Source organism: Staurois parvus, unplaced genomic scaffold (assembly GCF_062004578.1).
Source record: "Staurois parvus isolate SC_StPar_1 unplaced genomic scaffold, SC_StPar_1.0 ptg000472l, whole genome shotgun sequence".
Taxonomy (NCBI): domain Eukaryota; kingdom Metazoa; phylum Chordata; class Amphibia; order Anura; family Ranidae; genus Staurois; species Staurois parvus.
Window position 1 is genome coordinate 980,894 of NW_028318268.1, and position 22,601 is coordinate 1,003,494.

General features: G+C 44.0%; 1 protein-coding gene across 1 annotated transcript in view; it reads right to left on the minus strand.

The window, feature by feature from the left end:
• The window catches only part of FURIN (furin, paired basic amino acid cleaving enzyme), a 337,561-nt gene extending 321,560 nt beyond the window's left edge, over positions 1 to 16,001 (minus strand). The window contains exon 1 of the mRNA XM_089689379.1: positions 15,726 to 16,001. The gene's annotated coding sequence lies outside the window, so the exon portion shown is untranslated. The remainder of the gene's footprint in view (positions 1 to 15,725) is intronic.
• Between the last annotated feature and the right edge of the window lie 6,600 nt (positions 16,002 to 22,601).

The following is a 22,601-nucleotide window of genomic DNA, read 5'->3' on the forward strand; positions in this document are numbered from 1 at the left end:
CCCAATCTAATACAAGTGTATGGGAAAGTGCCAGTAACCCCCACCGAGGATTTTCCTTTAGATTTACAAAAAAGCATATAATAATAATAATAACAACAACAACAACAACAACAACAGGTCAAACCCAAACAAGACTTTTAATTGTATCCAATTAGGCAGGCCCTTGCACTATATAATTGAAGGTACATCTAAAGGAAATTGTACAGAAAACTGCATAATGTATGGCCAGCCTAACTGTTGAGATTTCAGGAGACTCCTAAACTCTTATTGAATTAAACAACAATGCTGGATCTAGCAACACTAAAAAACTTACTACAATAAAATATATAATATTATTGTGGCACCTAGTGTCTATGTGTGAAACAATAATGTTGTGCCAGCAATGTGAATTAGCAGCTGCACCTAAAAAGCGATAAACACAATAATAAAAAAAAAAAAAATGAAAGTCAGCAGCTACAAAAACTGTAGCTGCTGACTTTTAAAATACAGTCACTTACCTGTCCCTCGGTCCAGCGAGGGAGGACAACTTCCACTTTCACAGTGGAAGTGGCACCCCCCGCTCCCCAAAGGTGCCAATCCTTAAGGGAGAGCGAGGGACAAATCTTTCCGCTTTAACCATATACAAATCGTGAATAGATAGGCGCTGTGCATCCATATAACATATACTCAAAACAAAAAACATCTCTCTGCATCTTGCAGCAGGTAGTACAAACAGAAAACAAACAGTAATAAAAACTTGCTACAATGTTTCATACAAGACTGACTGACCCAACAAAGGAGTGAGGAAGCTCTTATTAGGGGAATACTTAATGAAATTTGGACATGTATTCTGTCAGCAAATTACCCTTGACCTGAATCCAGATCAATTGGTTTAGTTTTCTTCTATCCCAACATAAGAATTTCCAACTTAAAAAGCACATGGGGAACATACAGTACCTTGCCTCCCCAGTGTTTCCGCTTTTCATCCACATAATACCACTCAATGGCCAAAATTTGCCTGTCAGCAAACTTGACTTGTAGGAATACATTCTTTGCAAAAGTGCAGGGTATAATCTACTCCATTCTCTGAATCTGCCTTGATATTGTTATATTCTAATTTTATTTGTACAGCAAGATTTATACTGGAAAAAAGGAGCGGGACATCACGTTAAACTGGACGCATATGCAGGGAAGACGTACACAGGGAACAAAAAAAATACTCTGATCAGTGGCTACAAATCATTTAGCTGGTCAAAACACAGAATTCAAGGTGACATTAAACTCCGGTTTAAAAAAAAAAATGTATATCTATATTCTATTCAATGTATGTATTGTTTACACAGAAAAAGTCCCTTCTATTGCCCACAGCCTCCTCCAAATCTCCAAGTTCCTTTTTTGCTGCTGTGATCCGATTTCTGGTTAGAAGGTGGCTACATTCATTCTCCATAGTCCCAATGTATGTAGGAACATAGCCACCCTCTCTTGCTTTCTCCAGAGGTTAACTATGGGCTATGTACTATGAGGATTTAGTGTACATATAGCACTGCGCATGACTGCATCCAACCTGCACTGCTCTTTTAAAATAAACAGAAGTGAGAGGGAAAGGAAAGGTTTCTGAGCTCAAAGAGGATTTTACAAGAAGGCAATAAAACAATTACACTAAAAAATAGATTACAGGACCAATAAGTAGTGGATGTGTATGGATTATTTTTGTAGATAAGGGATATTGTTGAGTGTCACTTTCAGTTTAGAAATAACTTCCCCTGGCCTTCAGGCTCTAAAGCAGGGGTCTCTAAATTTTTTTAAATCAAAGGGCCAGTTTACTGTCCCTTTTTTGGGAGGTTTTGGGCAGGCCGGACTGTGATCAATGGAAGCAAGAAATGCCCCATGTTGGTATCAGTTGGAGGAATAGTGCCCCATCATTGGTTTTAAAGGGAAGAATAGTGCCTCTTGTTGGTATCAGTGGGAGGAATAGTGCCCCCTCTTCGGTTTTAATGGGAAGAATAGTGCCTCTTGTTGGTATCAGTGCGAGGAATAGGGCCCCATCATTGGTTTTAATGAGAAAAATAGTGCCTCTTGTTGGCATCAGTGGGAGGAATAGTGCCCCATTGGGGCTTTCAGTGGGAGGAATGGTCTCCCATCATTGGTGTCAGTTGAAGGAGTAGTGCCCCAAGGGACAGATAAAGGCAAGCAAAGAGCCACATCTGTTCCCCGGGCCGCAGTTTGGAGACCACTGGTCTAGAGTAAAGACCCATATGGCCAAACACAATCAGACTTTGGTGTCACCAAACGAAAACTTCAAACAATGTGAAGTGTGAGGACCCGCTTACACAACCCACCTTTGGAACATGTTACATGTTCCACTCTAAAACCGGATGGAATATGTAACATGTTCCCATACCTGCAGCTGCGCCCGCCGGCCTGCCTCCATCTGACAGATAGTACTGGGCAACTTCTCCCCATGCTGTCAGATTTGAAAATAGCTTGGCCACGCGGGGCTCCGCCCACATGGCTGCATCACTCAATCATAGAGTTCTGTGAATGAGTGCCTACAAGTCCTGGCAGCCTTAGCGGAGGTCAGCTTGTAGTTTTCAATGAACTACCACAATACTGTGGAGCGCTGTGGTAGTTCATTGAAGCTTCCTGTCAGAATATCTGCTTACTGTAGGGGATGTAAGATCAAGCAGAGATTCTGACAGGTCCGCAGGAGACCTGCATGACATCAGCAATCTATTGATCATTGGTGCAATGCTATCCAGGCTCCTGCAGACAAAACAAATAAATGCACATTTTTTTACCTTGTAAAAAAAGTGAACTTATACTTTAAATAAGAATCCGTTGTGCAAAACCTCAATGTTAAACAGCCCTTGGACAATGTTGGTGATCTGACAGGTATGGCCTTCTTAATTTGTGTAGTACAAATGATCACAATTTTTAAAACGCATACACTGCTATGCCTAGGTATGGAATGGTAGCCAAACTAATTTATCACTAGCCAATACATTAGTCTTAAAGCAGTGAATGTGACTTTCACCAAACCCTGGTGGAGAATCGTCTAGGTCCATGTGTTTTAAAGGATTGTAATTGATTCCCTAACTGAGAACGTTTGATGAAAGTCATATTCGCTGCCTTATAAAGATATACAAGGCTTGGAAATGTGAACAAGATAACTTGTACTTATCAACTCTAAAGACTGCTGCACTTTTGAAGTGTGGTGCAAGAGGAAGCCACAGACTGCTGTGACCAAACTAAGACCAAACCAATGTTTCGCCACACGCCAATAAACTATCTTCATAAGAAAACACCCTAAAATAGCACTTCCCATTCCACAATGTTCTAACAGCAGTCAGCACAAGCTTGTTCAGAAAGGACCGCATGAATTTCAATCCATGTGTTGCCATCCCCGTTTGACAGATCTCAATTATTAGATTGACTTCTGCCAAACGAGAATGTTGGAAAACATTTGTAGATCGGTGGCTGCATGCATTGATCGGTGGCTGCAGACATTGATCGGTGTATTCTGACAGAGGGATGCTCCACTGTAAGCATACACTGGTCAGTAGTTGCAGACACCCTTGGACATCAGTAATCAATCTGGGTTAGTGTTAGATTCACTCACAGATTTAGATGGACTTATCTAAAGCTGGTCATACACCAGTATAATTACATTAACCACTTGCCCTCCAGAGGACTTACCCCCTTCCTGACCGGGACTTTTTTGTTTTGCGATTACTTGCGATTTTGCTGCATTACTTTAACTGACAATTGCACAGTCATGCACCCAAATTGCACGCTGCACCCAAATGAAATTTATGTCTGTCTTTTTTTCCCCACAAAGGGAGCTTTCTTTCAGTGGTATTTGATCACCTCTGCATTTTGTGTTTTTTTGTGCTATAAACAAACAAAAAAAAAATAATATTTTTTACTTTTTGTTATAAAACATTCAGTAAAAATGTTTGAAAAAATAAAATTTCGTCATTAATTTAGACCAAAATGTATTCTGCTATATGTCTTTGCTAAAAAACATCCCAATACATGTAAATTAATTGGTTTACGTGAAAGTTACAGCATCTACAAATGGCGGTATATATACTGGAATTTTTTTTTATACTAGTACTGGCGATGATCAGCGACTTATAGCGAGACTGCAGGACTGCAGCGGGCATTCTGACACTGGGTGGGAACTGACTAATTGCCACTGACATCCCAATAACATTAATACAGTGATCAGTGCTAACAAAAAGCACTGACACTACTAATGACACTGGGCAGGAAGGGGTTAACATCTGGGGCAATCAAAGGGTTAACTGTGTGCTGTTTAGCTATGCGTGTTTTACTAGGAAAACATGCTGATTTGTATTGCTCTGCTATTTCTAAGGCTGCTTTCGCATTGACCCGCTGCAAAAGCGCAGCAAAACCACACTTTTTTTTAGCATCTTTAAAAGACACATGACTGCTCCAAAAACGCTTCCCAGAGGCTCTTTTCAGGTGGTTTCCATAGATTTCAATGGGAAGGTGTTTTTTGGGCTTTTTTTTTTTTTTTAAACTCCCCAAACATGCCCCAAAGATGCTGCAAGCAGGAGTTTTTACACCGCACCGACTCAGTGTAAAAATATACATAGATATACATAGGGAAGCGTTTTTCTTGAGCTTTTCAGGCACTTTTTTAACTTAAAAACGCTTCATAAACTCCTCAGTGTGAAAGTAGCCTTATCATTAGTTTTCTACCACTGGAACAATAACATTTGAAACAGCAGGATGGAAACTTTTCTCAAACTAACCAACTTCTAACAATGAATGCAGTTTGGGAAAGTCCACTCTAAGAAACGTGCGTTCAAAACAACATTCATCATGTCAAATGTACAGATTACAATATATATTTATTAAAAAAAAAATTATATATTTTTTTATTATTAGTATCTTATTTATTTTTCAATTTATCTGCATCAGTAAACACAGACGTTTTAGGAATTAGAATTGTATTCTTTTCCAATCAGTTAGGAATTAATTTTTTTTTTTAAATCATAGAAAAGGTAATTTCAAAACAAAAACTGCACTTTACAGTCTCCCTCACCTGTTCCACTGTGTGCACAGCACAAAATGACACAGCACACAACAAAACCATAAATACAAGGTAACCCACCCAGTACATAATCACTGATCAGGCACAATGGAAGAGGAACTGAATAAAAGGCAAGTAAACTTCCAAAGAAAGACAACTAAAGTATGAGGCCAGAGAGAACTAAAGCAGAAATCAAAGACTGAAGAGTAAAGCCTCATACACAGCAGCTTTGTCTGGCTCCTATCGTATCAGCTGCCATACACACAGGCTGAATGTCGGCTGGTTCAACAGGAACTGCCTGATATTCGGCCACAGTGTATAGAACTTCACTGCAGAAATAAGACCAAGTGATCCACAGAGTCTGGCCCATTTTTTTTTTCTTTCTTTGAATGCATTGTGTTTTTTAGGGCGGCGTTACACTGCCTCGCTGTGCTTTTGCGAAAGCGCAGCTAACATTAACCTGTGATTTTTCATGCAGGTTAGTTGTGCTTTCCCATAGACTTCTATGAAGTTCTGCGGTTTTGGTGCAGTTTCAAAGTGCACCAAAACTACTGCAAGTCTATGCAGAAGCACAGATAATCCACAAAAAAGCCAAGGGTTAGCAGCGCTTTGCCCAAAGAGCAGAGCAAAGCCACCCCCTGCTGATTCACACATGTGCGATGCGGGTTGAAGCTCAGGTTTCACAGCTAATTGATACAGTAGTTGTTAACAATTCATGTCAGGTTTACATCAGGTTCAGGACAGGATTAGCTCAGGATCTTATCTTGTTCACACATGTGGTTTAGAAACGGTTCCTATAGAAGTCAATATAGTGGCGTTTTTAGGTTTTGTGCTGCCCTAGGCAACACAAAATCGTCTGGACACTGACCAACACCCCCCCTTCCCCCTCCTGTGGAGAGATCCTGATATTGACCAACAACACCCCTGCCCCCCCACTCAGGAAAGCCTTCCACACTCCACTTCAAAGCTCCAGACATCCCTGGGAATGGGAGTCAGGCTCTACATACACCATCAAGCAGTCCGCAGCCTCTCTTGCATCCCACCTTGTTCCAATGGCACGTGTGTCCCTTCTTTCATCCCTTCTTCTGAGGGGAGGTGCTGCCCCCCTGAAAAATGGTGCCCTAGGCAAGTGCCTTGTGGTAAATATGCCCCTGAGTCAATAGCCTGTACTCCACACCTGAACTGAACCGCACTGCTCAGAAATCAGATGACTCTTTCAAACCGCACTGAACATATGTGAACAGGCACCATTGGAAGCAATGTTATTTCACATGTCATGTGGATAGGATGCAGTTCAAAGCACATCCAATCCGCATATACAGTTGTGACCAAAATTATTCAACCCCCACTGAAATTGAGTGTTTTGGCCAGTTTGACATTGCTTTTGATCATTCAGTCATCTTGCTTACATTTACATTAAAGAGGCACTTGTAGGTCAGACAAATATAACATAACAGTTATAATGAAATAACCACAAATGTCTTTTCTGTGCTCACAGCATTATCAGTTTTATTCAACCCCCAAGTGACATTCAATCTTAGTACTTAGTACAGCATCCTTTTACAGTTATAACAGCTTTTAAACGTGAAGCATAGCTTGACACAAGTGTCTTGCAGCGATCTACGGGTATCTTCGCCCATTCTTCATGGGCAAAGGCCTCCAGTTCAGTCACATTCTTAGGCTTGCGCACTGCAACTGCTTTCTTTAAGTCCCACCAGAGGTTCTCAATCGGATTTAAGTCTGGTGACTGCGATGGCCACTCCAAAATGTTCCAGCCTTTCCTCTGCAACCATGCTCTAGTGGACTTGGAGGTATGCTTGGGATCATTGTCCTGTTGAAAGGTCCAACGTCTCCCAAGCCTCAGGTGTGTGACGGACTGCATCACGTTTCCATCCAATATCTCCTGGTACTGAAGAGAATTCATGGTACCTTGCACACGCTGAAGCTTCCCTGTACCTGCAGAAGCAAAACAGCCCCAAAGCATGATTGACCCTCCACCATGCTTCACAGTAGGCAAGGTGTTCTTTTCATCATAGGCCTTGTTCTTCCTCCTCCAAACATAGCGTTGATCCATGGGCCCAAACAGTTCTAATTTTGTTTCATCAGTCCACAGAACACTATCCCACAACTTTTGTGGTTTGTCCACATGGCTTTTGGCATACTGCAGTCGACTCTTCTTATTCTTTGGAGACAGCAAGGGGGTACGCCTGGGAGTTCTGGCACGGAGGCCTTCATTACGCAGTGTGCGTCTTATTGTCTGGGCTGAAACTTCTGTACCCACATCTGACAAATCTTTTCTCAGTTCCTCAGCAGTCACACGGGGACTTCTCTCCACTCTACGCTTCAGGTAGCGCACAGCAGTCGAAGTCAGCATCTTCTTTCTGCCACGACCAGGTAGCGTTTCAACAGTGCCCTTTGCCTTGAATTTGCGAATGATGCTTCCTAAGGTGTCTCTTGGTATGTTTAACATCTTTGCAATCTTCTTATAGCCATTGCCCTTCCTGTGAAGAGAAATCACCTCTTCTCTTGTCTTCCTGGACCATTCTCTTGCCTTCACCATGTTTGTAACCACACCAGTAAATGTCTAGAAGGAGCTGAGTATCACAGTCATTTTAAAGCTGCCTAATTGGTGCTTATTATGCTTGATTGCTGCTCGGTGACATCCACAGGTGTTTTCAATACCTGATGGAAAGCACCTGTATGAACCTCTGTTCTTCAGAGTGGTAGTCTTTAAGGGGTTGAATAATTGTGGCAATGAAGAAACCACATAAGAACCATTTACTACTGTATTACATAAACAATTGATGTCATTTTAGTTGCATTTGGGTAGTTACAACGTCCTTGTAGGATTTGATTCTGAATACAATTCCAAATGTACACTATAGTCCCTAAACCCCTTTACAGCATTGGGGGTTGAATAATTTTGGTCACAACTGTATGTGAACAGGTGCTTATACTTGTTATCCAAGTATAGATCTAGGATTGAATCTGCTTACTGTTGACCGACTCTCTACCACTGCTGGAAGTCTGCTCCAAGCATCAACTACTCTTTCAGCAAAATACTTTCCAGCCTTATATTTGAAGGTTCCCTCTGCTGGTTTGAGGTCACATCCCCGTCTTCTTGATCTCAACTACATGTTGAAAATACTGCCCTTATGTGTGTAGCTAAAGGTTTCCATCACGTCTGTGCTTTCCCTTCTTTCCTCAAGACCGTACAAAATTCCTGATCGGTTTTATCCCCTCCAGACAGCACCAGTTTTGTTGCCCAGCTCTGGACGTGTTATAACTTATCAATATCTTTTTAGAAGCGAGGTCCCCAGATCCTGCCACACAGGACTCATGAAGCCGGCTAGACAGAAGAATAAATATCAAACCACAGACTGAAAACACAAATACAACGTATCTATTTAGTTCTAATAACGTCAATCCTTGCGGCTTGCTAGATGGGGATTTATAAATAAACACAGAGCCTGAAAAACAGATACAATGCATCTATCCAGCCTAATAACAGTAATACAGATACAATGAGGGGGAATTTACTAAAACTGGATCAGACAGAATTTCAAGCAACTGCACATTGTATCCAATCGACTTCTAGCTACAGCTTGTACAGTTAAGCTCTTGAAGTGAAAGCTTGAAAATGATTGGTTGCCATAAAAAAACAAAACAAAAAAAAAAAAAAAAACTGTTCCCAATCTTAAACTACCCATATATTTTTTTTTCATTCAAAGAAAAGATAAAAGGATCGGATTTCACCACCCCACACATTCAATATGGATGGGGGAATCACTCCTGCTGAGTTATTGTGTTCTGACAGTGAGAAGTCTTCCCTCCCTCAGAACACACTGATCAGTTAGTTCCTGTGTCCCCTCCCTCCCATGCTCACCTCCAGGACTTTTCACGAGCTTCTCCCATCCTATGGAACTCCCTATCTCAATCTGTTCGACTGTCTCCCAATCTATCCACCTTTAGACGATCCCTAAAAACCTCTTTAAAGAAGCCTATCCTGCTTCTACCTAGCAAACCACCATTTATTTCCTCCATCAGCTCATCCCCCCCACAGCTAGTACCTTTTGTATCACTCAACCCTTCCTCCTAGATCAGGGGTCTGCAACCTTTAAGACATAAAGAGCCACTTGGACCCGTTTCCGAAGGGAAAAAAAAGACTGGGAGCCGCAAAACCATTGCAACATTTATAACAAATCCGACACTGCATATATTGCAAAAAGCACTCTGGTCATGAAGGGGGTTTAAGGGCCCAGTAAGCAAAGGGTTAATCAGGGCCACAGTGTATCTTCATAATCACAATCATAGCCTTAGGTCAGTGGTGGGCAACCTTTTTTTTCAACTGAGCCAAATCTCGCCAAAACCACGATTGAAATTTATTTTGACAGCCACATTTTTAAAACTGAAAATACATCCCCCATATAGTAATTCATCCCCCATAGTAATTCATCCCCCATATAGTAATTCATCCCCCACATAGTAATTCATCCCCCACATAGTAATTCATCCCCCACATAGTAATTCATCCCCCATATAGTAATTCTTCCCCCATAGTAATTCTTCCCCCATATAGTAATTCTTCCCCCATATAGTAATTCTTCCCCCATATAGTAATTCATCCCCCATATAGTAATTCATCCCCCATATAGTAATTCATCCCCCATATAGTAATTCATCCCCCATATAGTAATTCATCCCCCATATAGTAATTCTTCCCCCATATAGTAATTCTTCCCCCATAGTAATTCTTCCCCCATAGTAATTCTTCCCCCATAGTAATTCTTCCCCCATAGTAATTCTTCCCCCATAGTAATTCTTCCCCCATAGTAATTCTTCCCCCATAGTAATTCTTTCCCCATAGTAATTCATTCCCCATAGTAATTCATTCCCCATAGTAATTCATCCCCCACATAGTAATTCATCCCCCACATAGTAATTCATCCCCCACATAGTAATTCATCCCCCACACAGTAATTCATCCCCCACACAGTAATTCATCCCCCACATAGTAATTCATCCCCCATATTGTCTCAATTCACTTACCTTTGCTCCGCGCGTTCCTCTCGCTGTGTTCCCGCGCCGTTCTGGTCTTCAGGGCGGACTGAGAGAGGAGTTTGTCACTCTGCCCCGCCTACATCCTGGCTGCCCCACCTACATCCTGACAGCCAATGTTCCACGCTCCGCGGGCCGGATTTTTGAGGAGGGAGGGGAGCGGGCGCCCGGCACACAGAAGAGCCGCATGTGGCTCGCGATCTGCGGCTTGCCGAGCACCTGGTGGGCAGTGTGCTCCGGAGCCGCAGCAAAGATGAAAAAGAGCCGCATGCAGCTCTGGAGCCGCGGGTTGCCGACACCCGTCCTAGATTGTAAGCTCTAACAAGCCGGGCCCTCTGTTTCCTCTTGTACCAAATTGTATTGTAACTGTAATGTCTACCTTCATTTTGTAAAGCACTGCGCAAACTGTTGGCGCTATATAAATCCTGTATAATAATATTCATCAATGCTGCCAACTATAACCAACAGTACTAAATGTTTGGGAAAAACCCAAAAGGCTGGTTGTATAGAGGGCATTCAATAGATCAACTTCTGTACAACCACCGGATCAAAATTTGGCTGGTCCCTACTGAACCGACCAAACTTTGATCCATATATGGCCGGCTTTAGAAATGTGGCTTTCTAAGCCACTCTGCAAGGTGGGGGGAGGATATCAATGCCCCCACCTTGCTGACATGCTGTCAACCACCTGACATCCCTGTGATCTACCTGTTGCCGCTGCTCAACTGGACGAATTTAAATTCACGCATGGCCGACTTTAGTAAAGACCCATCAGTGTTGATAACAGCAGTTGATAACACAGATACAATGTATCCATCTAGACCTGACAACAGCAAGTAATAACACAGACACTATTTGGGGGGGGGGATTTACTAAAACAGGAGCGACTGTACATAGTAAGCAACCACCTTCTAGCGTCAGCTTGTTGTTCTGTACCTGGGATCCCCCCCAACCCCCCTTATACTTACCTGAGCCCCATCACAATCCAGCACTGTACGCTAAAGCAGAGGCTCTCCTGGCTCTGCACCTCCTCACTGATAAAACTGTATAGTAACCAATCAGCTTTTATCTGTAGTTTATTCAGGTAAAGTGGAGCTTCAGTCTATTTAAAAAAAAAAATAAAAAATGTAAAAGTCACCAGCTACAAAAACTGTAGCTACTAACTTTTAAAAAAATGGCCATTCACCTGTCCCAGAATCCAGCCGTGTTCACTGGCCATTGACAGTCCCTGGCATCTTAAGTTTGGGCACTTGATTATGACAGCTTGTGGCTTCACAGCCGGGTGCCTGCGGGAAGCAGCTCTGTGTGAATGGTCCCATAGTCTTCAGGGACCTGGTACATGTCCCAGAAAACTGAAGAAAGGGGGGGGGGGGAAACTTCAGTTTCCAATTGCCTAGATGATCGGAACAGAAGTGGGAGCAGATACCTGTCAAAATCGGGTACCCACTCCCCAAAGGTGCCGATCCTTAACGGGAGTGGGGGTCCTTAAAGCAGGACTTCCCCTTTTGTGTGAAGCTCTGCTTTAAGCTTTGAAAATGAAAGCTAGAAAATGATTGGTTCCCATAGACAACTGTCCCCAGTGTTTTAGTAAAGTCCCTTTAATGTAGACAATAGTGATACAATGTATGTATCAATCCTTGATTAGAACAGTTGATAGTTGCATTGTATATGGAATCATCAACAGCTGTCATCAGGGATAGATAGATAGATAGATAGATAGATAGATAGATAGATAGATAGATAGATAGATAGATAGATAGATAGATAGATAGATAGAATCAACAGCTGTCATCATGGATAGATAGATACATTGTATGTAGAACTATATCTATTCCTGATGACAACAGTTGATAGTTCTACATACAATGTATCTATCCATGATGACAGCTGTTGATTCCATATACAATGTCTCTAGCCAGCCCTGATGACAGCTATTTATAACACATATACTACTGTGGGGTTGTGGGGGGAAATTTACTAAAACTGATAAAACTGTGCATAGTAACCAATCAGCTTCTAGCTTTAGCTTGTTTGGTTAAGCTTTGAAAAAGAAAGCTAGAAAAATGATTGGTTCCCACAGACAACTGTTCACAATCTTTTAGTAAAGTCCATTCAGCCTGGGTTCACACTGTTGCAGTGCTCAATTTGTACCGGTTTCTGTGCGATTTCCGCAGCGCATCATAAATTGCACCCCGTTCATACGTGCCGCTGCAGGTGTGTATTGTAAGTTAACAACACCCCAAAATCAGTTGGCAAAATGCAGTGCAATCTGCAAAATAGGATCGCATGGGTGTGAACACCAATGCAATCTGATTCTGGTGCGAACAAAAAAAGGGTCATGCACTTTTTTTGGTGCGGATGAGGTGCGATTTGTATTTACATTCTGTATGGCTCAAATTGCACCTTAGATTGTACACCCCTTGAGGGTTAGGGACTGATGTGAATGTACAATATATATGTAAAGTGCTGCATAAATTACGGCGCTATACAAGTACCTGAACTAAATACAATTTGCACCACACAGAAATCGCATGCAATTTGCACAGGAATGCGGTGTGGTTCCTATGCGAATCACAGGCGGTGTGCTGCACCACATCAGTGTGACCCCGGGCTCAATGTGGATAATAGCGATACAATGTATCCATCCCTGATGACAGCAGTTGAATACATAGATATAATCTATATCTATCAATCCCTTGTGACAGCTGTTGATAATTCCATATAAAACGTCTCTCGGCAGCCCTGATGACAGCAGTTGATAACACATAGACCTCATGCACACAGGATGTTTTTACAGCGGCTGTTTTTGGCTTTTTTTCCCTACAGCCAGTAAGCTTCCCAGCATGTTATCCTGTGTGTCCATGTACACATAGGCTGTAACTGGCATTTTTTTGGCAGGGGTGTTTTTTGGCTGGAAAAAAAGCCCAGAACAAGTGGGTTTCTAGGAGTTTTTTTTAGATGTATAAATGCCCTAATGCGGTAAAACAGCGTTTTGGACTTTTTTTGAGCAAATAAAATTTTTTTTTTTTGGTAAGAAAAAGCTAAAAAGTGCAAAATGCGGAAAAACACAGCTGAACGCTAATGCAAAAATGCTAAAAAAAACCCTGCAAACTTATGTTTTTAATGTGACTTTACATAGCGAATGCTACCAGCGTTGTTAAAACGCCCAGCGTGCATGGAGCCTTGTACTACTGTGGGGGGGGTAATTTACTAAAACGGAGCATGGAAGCCAATCAGCATTTAGCTTGCTTAGTTACGCTTTGAACATGAAAGCTAGAAAATGATTGGTTCCCACAGACAACTGTCCACAGTATTTTAGTAAAGCCCCTTCAATGTGCACACTAGTGATACAATGTATCTATCCCTGATGACAGCAGTTGATAGTTCTGCATACAATGTATCTATTGATCCCTGATGATAACAGTTGAATGAAAAAAATAAAAAAAAATTATATTATATATATATATATATATATATATAAAATTTATTTTTATATATTTTAATTTTTTTTTTTTAAATAAATTAACGAATTGATCCCCGATAGATACATTGTATGTAAATCGATCTGTCTATCGCTCTATCCCTGATAACAACAGTTGGATATATATATATATATATATATATATATATATATATAATGGATCTATCTATCCCAGATCATACCATTGTATGTAGATCGATCTATCTCTGATCGTACCATTGTATGTAGATCGATCTATCCCTGATCGTACCATTGTATGTAGATCGATCTATCCCTGATCGTACCATTGTATGTAGATCGATCTATCCCTGATCGTACCATTGTATGTAGATCGATCTGTCTATCCCTGATCGTACCATTGTATGTAGATCGATCTGTCTATCCCTGATCGTACCATTGTATGTAGATCGATCTGTCTATCCCTGATCGTACCATTGTATGTAGATCGATCTATCTATCCCTGATCGTACCATTGTATGTAGATCGATCTATCTATCCCTGATCGTACCATTGTATGTAGATCGATCTATCCCTGATCGTACCATTGTATGTAGATCGATCTATCCCTGATCGTACCATTGTATGTAGATCGATCTATCCCTGATCGTACCATTGTATGTAGATCGATCTGTCTATCCCTGATCGTACCATTGTATGTAGATCGATCTGTCTATCCCTGATCGTACCATTGTATGTAGATCGATCTATCTATCCCTGATCGTACCATTGTATGTAGATCGATCTATCTATCCCTGATCGTACCATTGTATGTAGATCGATCTATCTATCCCTGATCGTACCATTGTATGTAGATCGATCTATCTATCCCTGATCGTACCATTGTATGTAGATCGATCTATCTATCCCTGATCGTACCATTGTATGTAGATCGATCTATCTATCCCTGATCGTACCATTGTATGTAGATCGATCTATCTATCCCTGATCGTACCATTGTATGTAGATCGATCTATCTATCCCTGATCATACCATTGTATGTAGATCTATCTATCCCTGATCATACCATTGTATGTAGATCTATCTATCCCTGATCATACCATTGTATATAGATCGATCTATCCCTGATCATACCATTGTATATAGATCGATCTATCTATCCCTGATCATACCATTGTATATAGATCGATCTATCTATCCCTGATCATACCATTGTATGTAGATCGATCTATCTATCCCTGATCATACCATTGTATATAGATCTATCTATCTATCCCTGATCATACCATTGTATATAGATCTATCTATCCCTGATCATACCATTGTATGTAGATCGATCTATCTATCCCTGATCGTACCATTGTATGTAGATCGATCTGTCTATCCCTGATCGTACCATTGTATGTAGATCGATCTGTCTATCCCTGAGCGTACCATTGTATGTAGATCGATCTGTCTATCCCTGATCGTACCATTGTATGTAGATCGATCTGTCTATCCCTGATCGTACCATTGTATGTAGATCGATCTGTCTATCCCTGATCGTACCATTGTATGTAGATCGATCTGTCTATCCCTGATCGTACCATTGTATGTAGATCGATCTGTCTATCCCTGATCGTACCATTGTATGTAGATCGATCTGTCTATCCCTGATCGTACCATTGTATGTAGATCGATCTGTCTATCCCTGATCGTACCATTGTATGTAGATCGATCTGTCTATCCCTGATCGTACCATTGTATGTAGATCGATCTGTCTATCCCTGATCATACCATTGTATGTAGATCGATCTGTCTATCCCTGATCATACCATTGTATGTAGATCGATCTGTCTAGCTCTGTATCCCTGATGACAGGTCGATCCCACAGACACAATGTATCCTCCCAGCCCTGATGACAGTAGTAGGTGATCAATCCATGTACTAAGACAACTAAAGCCAAGCCATGTGGATATTCCCAGACTGACACGTTGAATGCTCCCTGCCCCGGTGATCGCACCTTCCCCATGTACATACGATCAGATCGCTGCGTTCAGGACACCATGTAAGAGAACACACGTTAGTGTAGTGATCGATCAGACGGAGTCATGAATAGTGTACACGGGGTGAGCTGCAGCCTCCCTGCTCGGAGAAGTCAGCACATACATGCCCTTTGCCCCCCCAATCACAAACAAAACAACTCACCGTGTGTGTAGGATCGGTGTCCCCCAGTTGCGTGCTGGGTCGGGTCGGTGGGTGGGTGTCCCCCAGTTGCGTGCTGGGTCGGTGTGCTCCGCGCGGTCAGTGCTCTCCCCTGCGCCGGCCGAGGCTCCGCATTATTGTGAAGTCTCCGCTCCAGAACTTTTCTCTCCTCCTGCCAGTTGCAGACTGTCCGCCTCCCCCCGTCCTCCCTCCCCCGATCTGCTTTATGTGGGACGCCCGGGGCAGCGTCATCTCCCGTCAAACGTCGTCCAATCCCCCGCCCCTTCCCCAGACCCGGCCGGGGGAGGAGAGAGGAGAGCCCAGTGCGATCACACGCCGCCGGTAATCACTGGATCCCAGCGGAGCCCGCCATTCCCCGCCGTGTCCGCTCTCCCCGCTCCCTCCCTCCCCCCCACCACACACACCCGCCGCTGGCCGGCAGTATGAAGGGGCCGCCGATCCGGTCACGAATACGAGGAAAAGGCTGACGATCCGGATGCCGCGTCACGGCGACAGCAGCAACGAGGACTAGGAGAGGGGGGACCCGGAGCTCTCCTTCCTCCCCATCCTCCTCCTCTTCCAGGCGGCGCACACACAGGCCGCCCGAGTCATGCGCAGCCCGAGCTCTGCTCTCATGTCCTGTGCGGGCGGCTCACTGCGACCCCGACACCCGCCCGGGATCTACCGCTCTGCTGGGGGCGCGTACCGCTCTGCGCCTGCCTGGACTGGCCCGCTGTGATCCTAGGGGGTCCATAGGTAGGGGGAGGGCACTGCTGGACTCTGCACCTACCTGGACTGGCCCGCTGTGATCCTAGGGGTTCATAGGTAGGGGGGGGGGGCACATACTGGCACTGCTGGACTCTGCACCTACCTGGACTGGCCCGCTGTGATCCTAGGGGTTCATAGGTAGCTGGGGGCACATACCGGCACTGCACCTACCTGGACAGTTCAGGAGTGATCCTAGGGGTCCATTAGTAGCTGGGGGCACATACCGGCACTGCTCAGCTCTGCGCCTACCTGGACTGGCCTGCTGTGATCCTAGGGGTCCATTAGTAGCTGGGGGCACATACCGGCACTGCTCAGCTCTGCGCCTACCTGGACTGGCCTGCTGTGATCCTAGGGGTCCATAGGTAGGGGGGGGGCACATACCGGCACTGCTCAGCTCTGCACCTACCTGGACTGGCCCGCTGTGATCCTAGGGGTCCATAGGTAGCTGGGGGCACATACCGGCACTGCTTGACTCTGCACCTTACTGGACTGGTCAGCTGTGATCCTAGGGTTCCTTTAGTAGCTGGGGTCACATACCGGCACTGCTGGACTCTGCACCTACCTGGACTGGCCCGCTGTGATCCTAGGTGTCCATAGGTAGCTGTGGGCACATATCGGCACTGCTGTATGGGGGGTGGTGGTAGAAGGTTCTTTCAGGTGGGGGGGGGCTGGGGTGTTGCTGGTCAATGTCAGGCTCTCATTGTGGGGAAGAGGGGTGTTGGTCGGTGTCAGGGTCTCTCCGTGGGGAAAGGGGGGCAATTTTTGTGTTGCCTAGGGCAGCATGAAACCTAAATACACCACTGCATTAGTGGCTGGGTCACATACTGCCACTGCTAGACTCTGCACCTACCTAGACAGGCCAGGAGTGATCTTAAGTGCTTATCGGCAGCTGGGGTCACATACCGCCACTGCTCGACTCTGTACCTACCTGGACAGGCCAGGAGTGATCCTAGGTATTCATCAGTAGCTGGGGTCACGCGTCGGTACTGCTGGACCTCGCACCTTCCTGGAATGACCAGCAATTATCCTAGGTACTCATCAGTAGCTGGGATCACATACCGGCACTGCTGGACTGTGCACCTACCTGGACAGGCCCACTGTGATCCTAGGTGTCTATTAGTAGCTGGGGTCACATACCGGCACTGCTGGACTCTGCACCTTTCTGGAATGACCAGCAATCATCCTAGGTACTCATCAGTAGCTGGGGTCACATACCGGCACTGCTGGACTGTGCACCTACCTAGACAGGTTAGTGATCATCCTAGATCAGGGTTCCTCAAGAGGTTGCCAGGGGTTCCTTGAATAATGAGTCTAAGAGTCCCTCAGGTGCCTTTTGGCAAACTCCAGGCAGGCTGCCATTTGCCTTTTACTTAGGAGTGGCTTCCGTCTGGCCACTCTACCATACAGGCCTGATTGGTGGAGTGCTGCAGAGATGGTTGTTCTTCTGGAAGGTTCTCTCTCCACAGAGAAATGCTGGAGCTCTTTCAGATTGACCATCGGGTGCTCGGTTACCTCCCTGGCTATGGCCCTTCTCCCTCAATCGCTCATTTTGGCCAGGCGTTCCGCTCTAGGAAGATTCCTGGTGGTTCCAAACTTCTTCCATTTACGGATGATGGAGGCCACTGTGCTCATTGGGACTTTCAATGCTGCAGAAATGTTTCTGTACCCTTCCCCAAATCTGTGCCTTGATACAATCCTGTCTCAGAGGTCTACAGACAATTCCTTGGACTTCCCACAGGTGGACTCCAATCAAGTTGTGGAAACATCTCAAGGATGATCAATGGGAACAGGATGCACCAGAGCTCAGTTTTTAGTGTCATGGCAAAGGCTGTGAATAATTATGTACATGTGGGGTTTTCTCATTGTTTATTTTTAATAAATTGCGAAGATTTCAAAACGAACTTCTTTCATGTTGTCATTATGGAGTATTGTTTGTAGAATGTTGAGGAAAAAAATGAATTTATTTATAAGGCTGTAACATAACAAAATGTGGCAAAAGTTAAGCGCTGTGAATACTTTCTGGATCTTCTGTACGGTTACGCGTCCCTAAAATGTGAAAGTAGAAGAGTGTGCGGCGGTGTGTGTGGGCGGTGTCCTATGAGTAGAACAACAATCTGCCACACACCCTTGTGCCCGCCCACTCAAAACTAAACCTCAGGGCATGATGGAATTTGTAGTCTCTGAGCGGTGACACCAGCAGGAAGTGACATCGCTGCTTTTGAGACGTTGGGAAAGAAATGAAGCCATTGATTTGTTTATTAAACTGTAAATCTTACACAAAATGTTCACTTTTAACAAAAAATACATTATCCATTTTGCTGGAGTATCCATGTATGGTTCTTGTACAGTAATGTTGGACTTGAGTTTGACTCAAACATCGGCCATTCGTATGTTCAGTGAACAAACAGTAAGGGCTTTAGGTGGGCTGTTCGCCTGCTGCGCTCCACAATGCACTGCGCTCTAATAGTACATTCTGATTGGCTGAAGCAAAGTTTGGGCCAATCACGGCACACAATGACATCACAAGGGGGCAGGGTCACCCGGAGGACCTCACAGGGTGGCCCTACCCACTAAATATTTAAGAACTGTCTGATCAGCACAGCTGTGAGACGGCGGGAGCCAGCGTTGAGAGCAGAGTCTTCTTCTTTTTTTTTTTTTTTTTTTTGGGTAGCGGCATGCATTGTAATTGATGTTGGACCTTCTTCGGGGGACAGTTTTTACATTTTTGTTTTTAATAAATGTCTTGTCAAAGCCTGTCTACTGTAAGTTTTTACACTACACTCTTTTCTTTTTTGTGAATGGGTAGCGATACTATTTACCCCATACTCATTCACATGGGGGGAATCCAGGATCTAGGGGCCCCCTTGTTAAGGGGGGCTTCCAGATTCCAATAAACCCTCCCCCCCTGCCTGCAGACCTCCACAACCATCAGACATGGTTGTGGGGAAGAGGCCCTTATTCCCATTAAGATGGAGACAAGGTGCTTTGAGGGGAGGACCCCCCCATGTTTAAGGCATGTGGTATGGTTTGGGGCAGCTCGTCCAAATTTCGATTCATACAAGGAATTGCACTTGCCTATTGATATTTTTAGCTATCTGTAAGAAGGTGATTCCTCCCAATGACCACAAGGTTATGGAGTATTCTTCCCACTGACTGTCACACTAATGTATCGTGTTGTAGATATAGTCATTTTTAGCAGGGGTTCCCTGAGACCGGAAAATTATTTTAAGGGTTCCTATTTGTTGAGAATGGCTGTCCTCGGTTCTCATAAGCTGTGATCACATACCTACATTGCTGGAGCGTGGCTCTACTTAGACATGCCACTAGCGATCTTCGTTGTTTATCAGTATCTGTGGTGGCTTAGTGGCATTGCTGGACTTCCCAACGATAAGAAATGGCTAGAACGTCAAGCAGAATTCCCACCTTTTGCAGAAAATATTAAATGAACCCATATTGCAAAAATCTGCATTTATTATTTTTCCACTGAACCAAGACCTTGGATGCAATGATCTGCCTTATGCAGGCTGTTCCACAAGCCCAGGTCCCTATCAAGGTTCGGACTTTCAACTTCAGAGCTGGAGGATATATTAACGGACTACAACTGTAATGACATCGGCGTACTTGTGCTCCCTTGGGAAGTAGGAGTCCCTCTGCTGAGGTGTCCTGTGATCAAACAAAGGTCAGCAGCATATTGGCACTGCTGGACTGTGTGCCTAGACAGACCCCCAGGGATCATACTGGTTGCTGTGGTCACATACTGAAACTACTGAACTGTGCTTCTAGTTAGACAGGCCAGTAGTGATCCTAGCTGTTCATCAGTAGCTGTGGCCACATATCGGCACTGCTGGATCTCCCAAGTTCAGAAATGACTAGAACCACAAGGAGAATTACACCTTTGGTAAAAAAAATAATAAATTCACCTATATTGGAAAAAAAAAGCAAACCTATACATTTATTATTTACTTTTTTGCATTGAACTGCAGCCTCAGGCGCAATGCACTGGCTTCTGCAGGTCCCTACCAAGGTACAGACTTTTAGCTTTGGAGCTGGAGGATGTATTAATGGACTATGAATATGTGCGCTGTCTTTTGGGAACTAGGAGTCCCTCTGCTGAGGTGTGTTTTTGGGGCTGCTATGTGACCGGGCAAGGGGTATTGAACAGGGGTCAGCTGCATATTGGCACTGTGTGCCTACCTAGACAGACCCACAGTGATCATACTTGCCATCAGTTGTGGTCACATATCAAAACTACTTGACTGTGGTTCTACCTAGACAGGCCTGTAGTAATCCTAGCTGTACATCAGTGGCAGTGGTCACAAATCGACACTGCTGGACCTCCCAATGAGCAGAAATGACTAGACCCAAAAGGAGAGTTCCACATTTTGCAAAAGAAAAAAAAGAACCTACATTGGAAAAAAAAAACCCACAACCTGCAATATGCAGTTTAGTTGGACACTGATTCACAAAAAGAACATTTGGGAACTGGAGAAAGTACAGAGAAGGGCAACCAAACTGATAAGAGGCATGGAGGAGCTCAGCTATGAGGAAAGATTAGAGGAACTGAATTTATTCTCTCTTGAGAAGAGGAGATTAAGGGGGATATGGTATGTATACATAAGTGGTCCATATAGTGAACTTTGTGTGGAGTTACTCAGTTTCAGGTCATCACAGAGGAGAAGGGGGCACTCTTTACATCTGGAGGAAAAGAAATGTAATCTCCAAAAATGGAAAGGTTTCTTCACAGTGAGAGTTGTGAAAATGTGGAATAGACTCCCTCAAGAGTTGGTTCTGGCCAGCTCAGTGGATTGCTTTAAAAAAGGCCTGGATTCTCTCTTGGATACACAGAATATAACTGGATACTAACATTCATAGGTAAAGTTGATCCAGGGAATATCCAATTGCTTCTCTGGAGATCAGGAAGGATTTTTTTTCCCTGCAGGAGCAAATTGGATCATGCTTTGCTGGGTTTTTTGCCTTCCCCTTTTTATAAAGGTTGAAATGGATTTTTCAGCCAGACTAACTATGTAACCGGTAGGTAATCCAGCCAAGGCTGCCAGACAGAGAGAAATTGGTCATGTTTGTCTTCTAGTATGGCTGTTAGCTGTTTGTTAGCCCTGAACTCTGGACTTAACCACCTCAAACTGAAGCCCCGGTGTCCTCCATGCTCGGCTGGGTTTGATTTTTATGACCAATAAACCAATAAGAAAGACCAGCAGCCAGGGGCGGACTGACAACTCATGGGGCCCCTGTCTCCTTGCCCAAACTCAAAATAGCCTATGAAAAAGGTACAAGGGGCATCTCATGGGGCCCCCTACTGACCCCGGGCCCTCGGGCAGTGCCGGAGTTTCCAAATGGTCAGTCTGCCCCTGCCAGCAGCCACGGTGATTCCTCCTTCAGGGGAACAAGCATGCAGGTTTGCAAGATGTGAAGTTAAGAAATGTTTTAGAAAGGTTTTAATTAAGGCTATGTTCACACTTGTATGTTTGCATTTTCATGCATTTTTCAAGCAATCCAGTTGAACTCTATGGGGCCAGAAATGCACTATGTTGCACCAAAGTAAAAATTGCCTGCATAGTCACATGGAAGCATGCTGTATAGGTATGAACTGGCTCTATAGACAATAATGGGATTCCTCTTGTGCAATGTCACACACCAAATCAGACATGTGTGCATGGGGCCTTAGGCAGCCCATGGATGACTCAATTTTCTTTTCTTTCCACCACAGGTAGAAGGAAAGAAAATTACTCAATTCCCTCATCAACACAGTGTTGATGGGGGAATGCCTACTGCAGCCCTATTGTGGGGGGCAAAGGGAGCCTTGCTGGCTGGCAGAACACAATGATTACTGCTATCAGCTATAGCGTCTGGCAGTAATTACATGTTGAAAAATCCGACATGCTGGTTGTACCCAACTCGATCGGTATGGTGTTCTGGATACAGCTAATGTTAGTAGGTTAGGGTCAGAACTTCATGCCAGTGAAGCTTAACTGCTCGAACTGTAGACCTAGAATTTAAAGGATGAGTTTGCAGTTGTTAAAAAAAAACAAACATAGTGGATAAAGAAAATAGTCACCCCCCCCTTTAAAATAATCACATTTAGTTGCTCTGCAG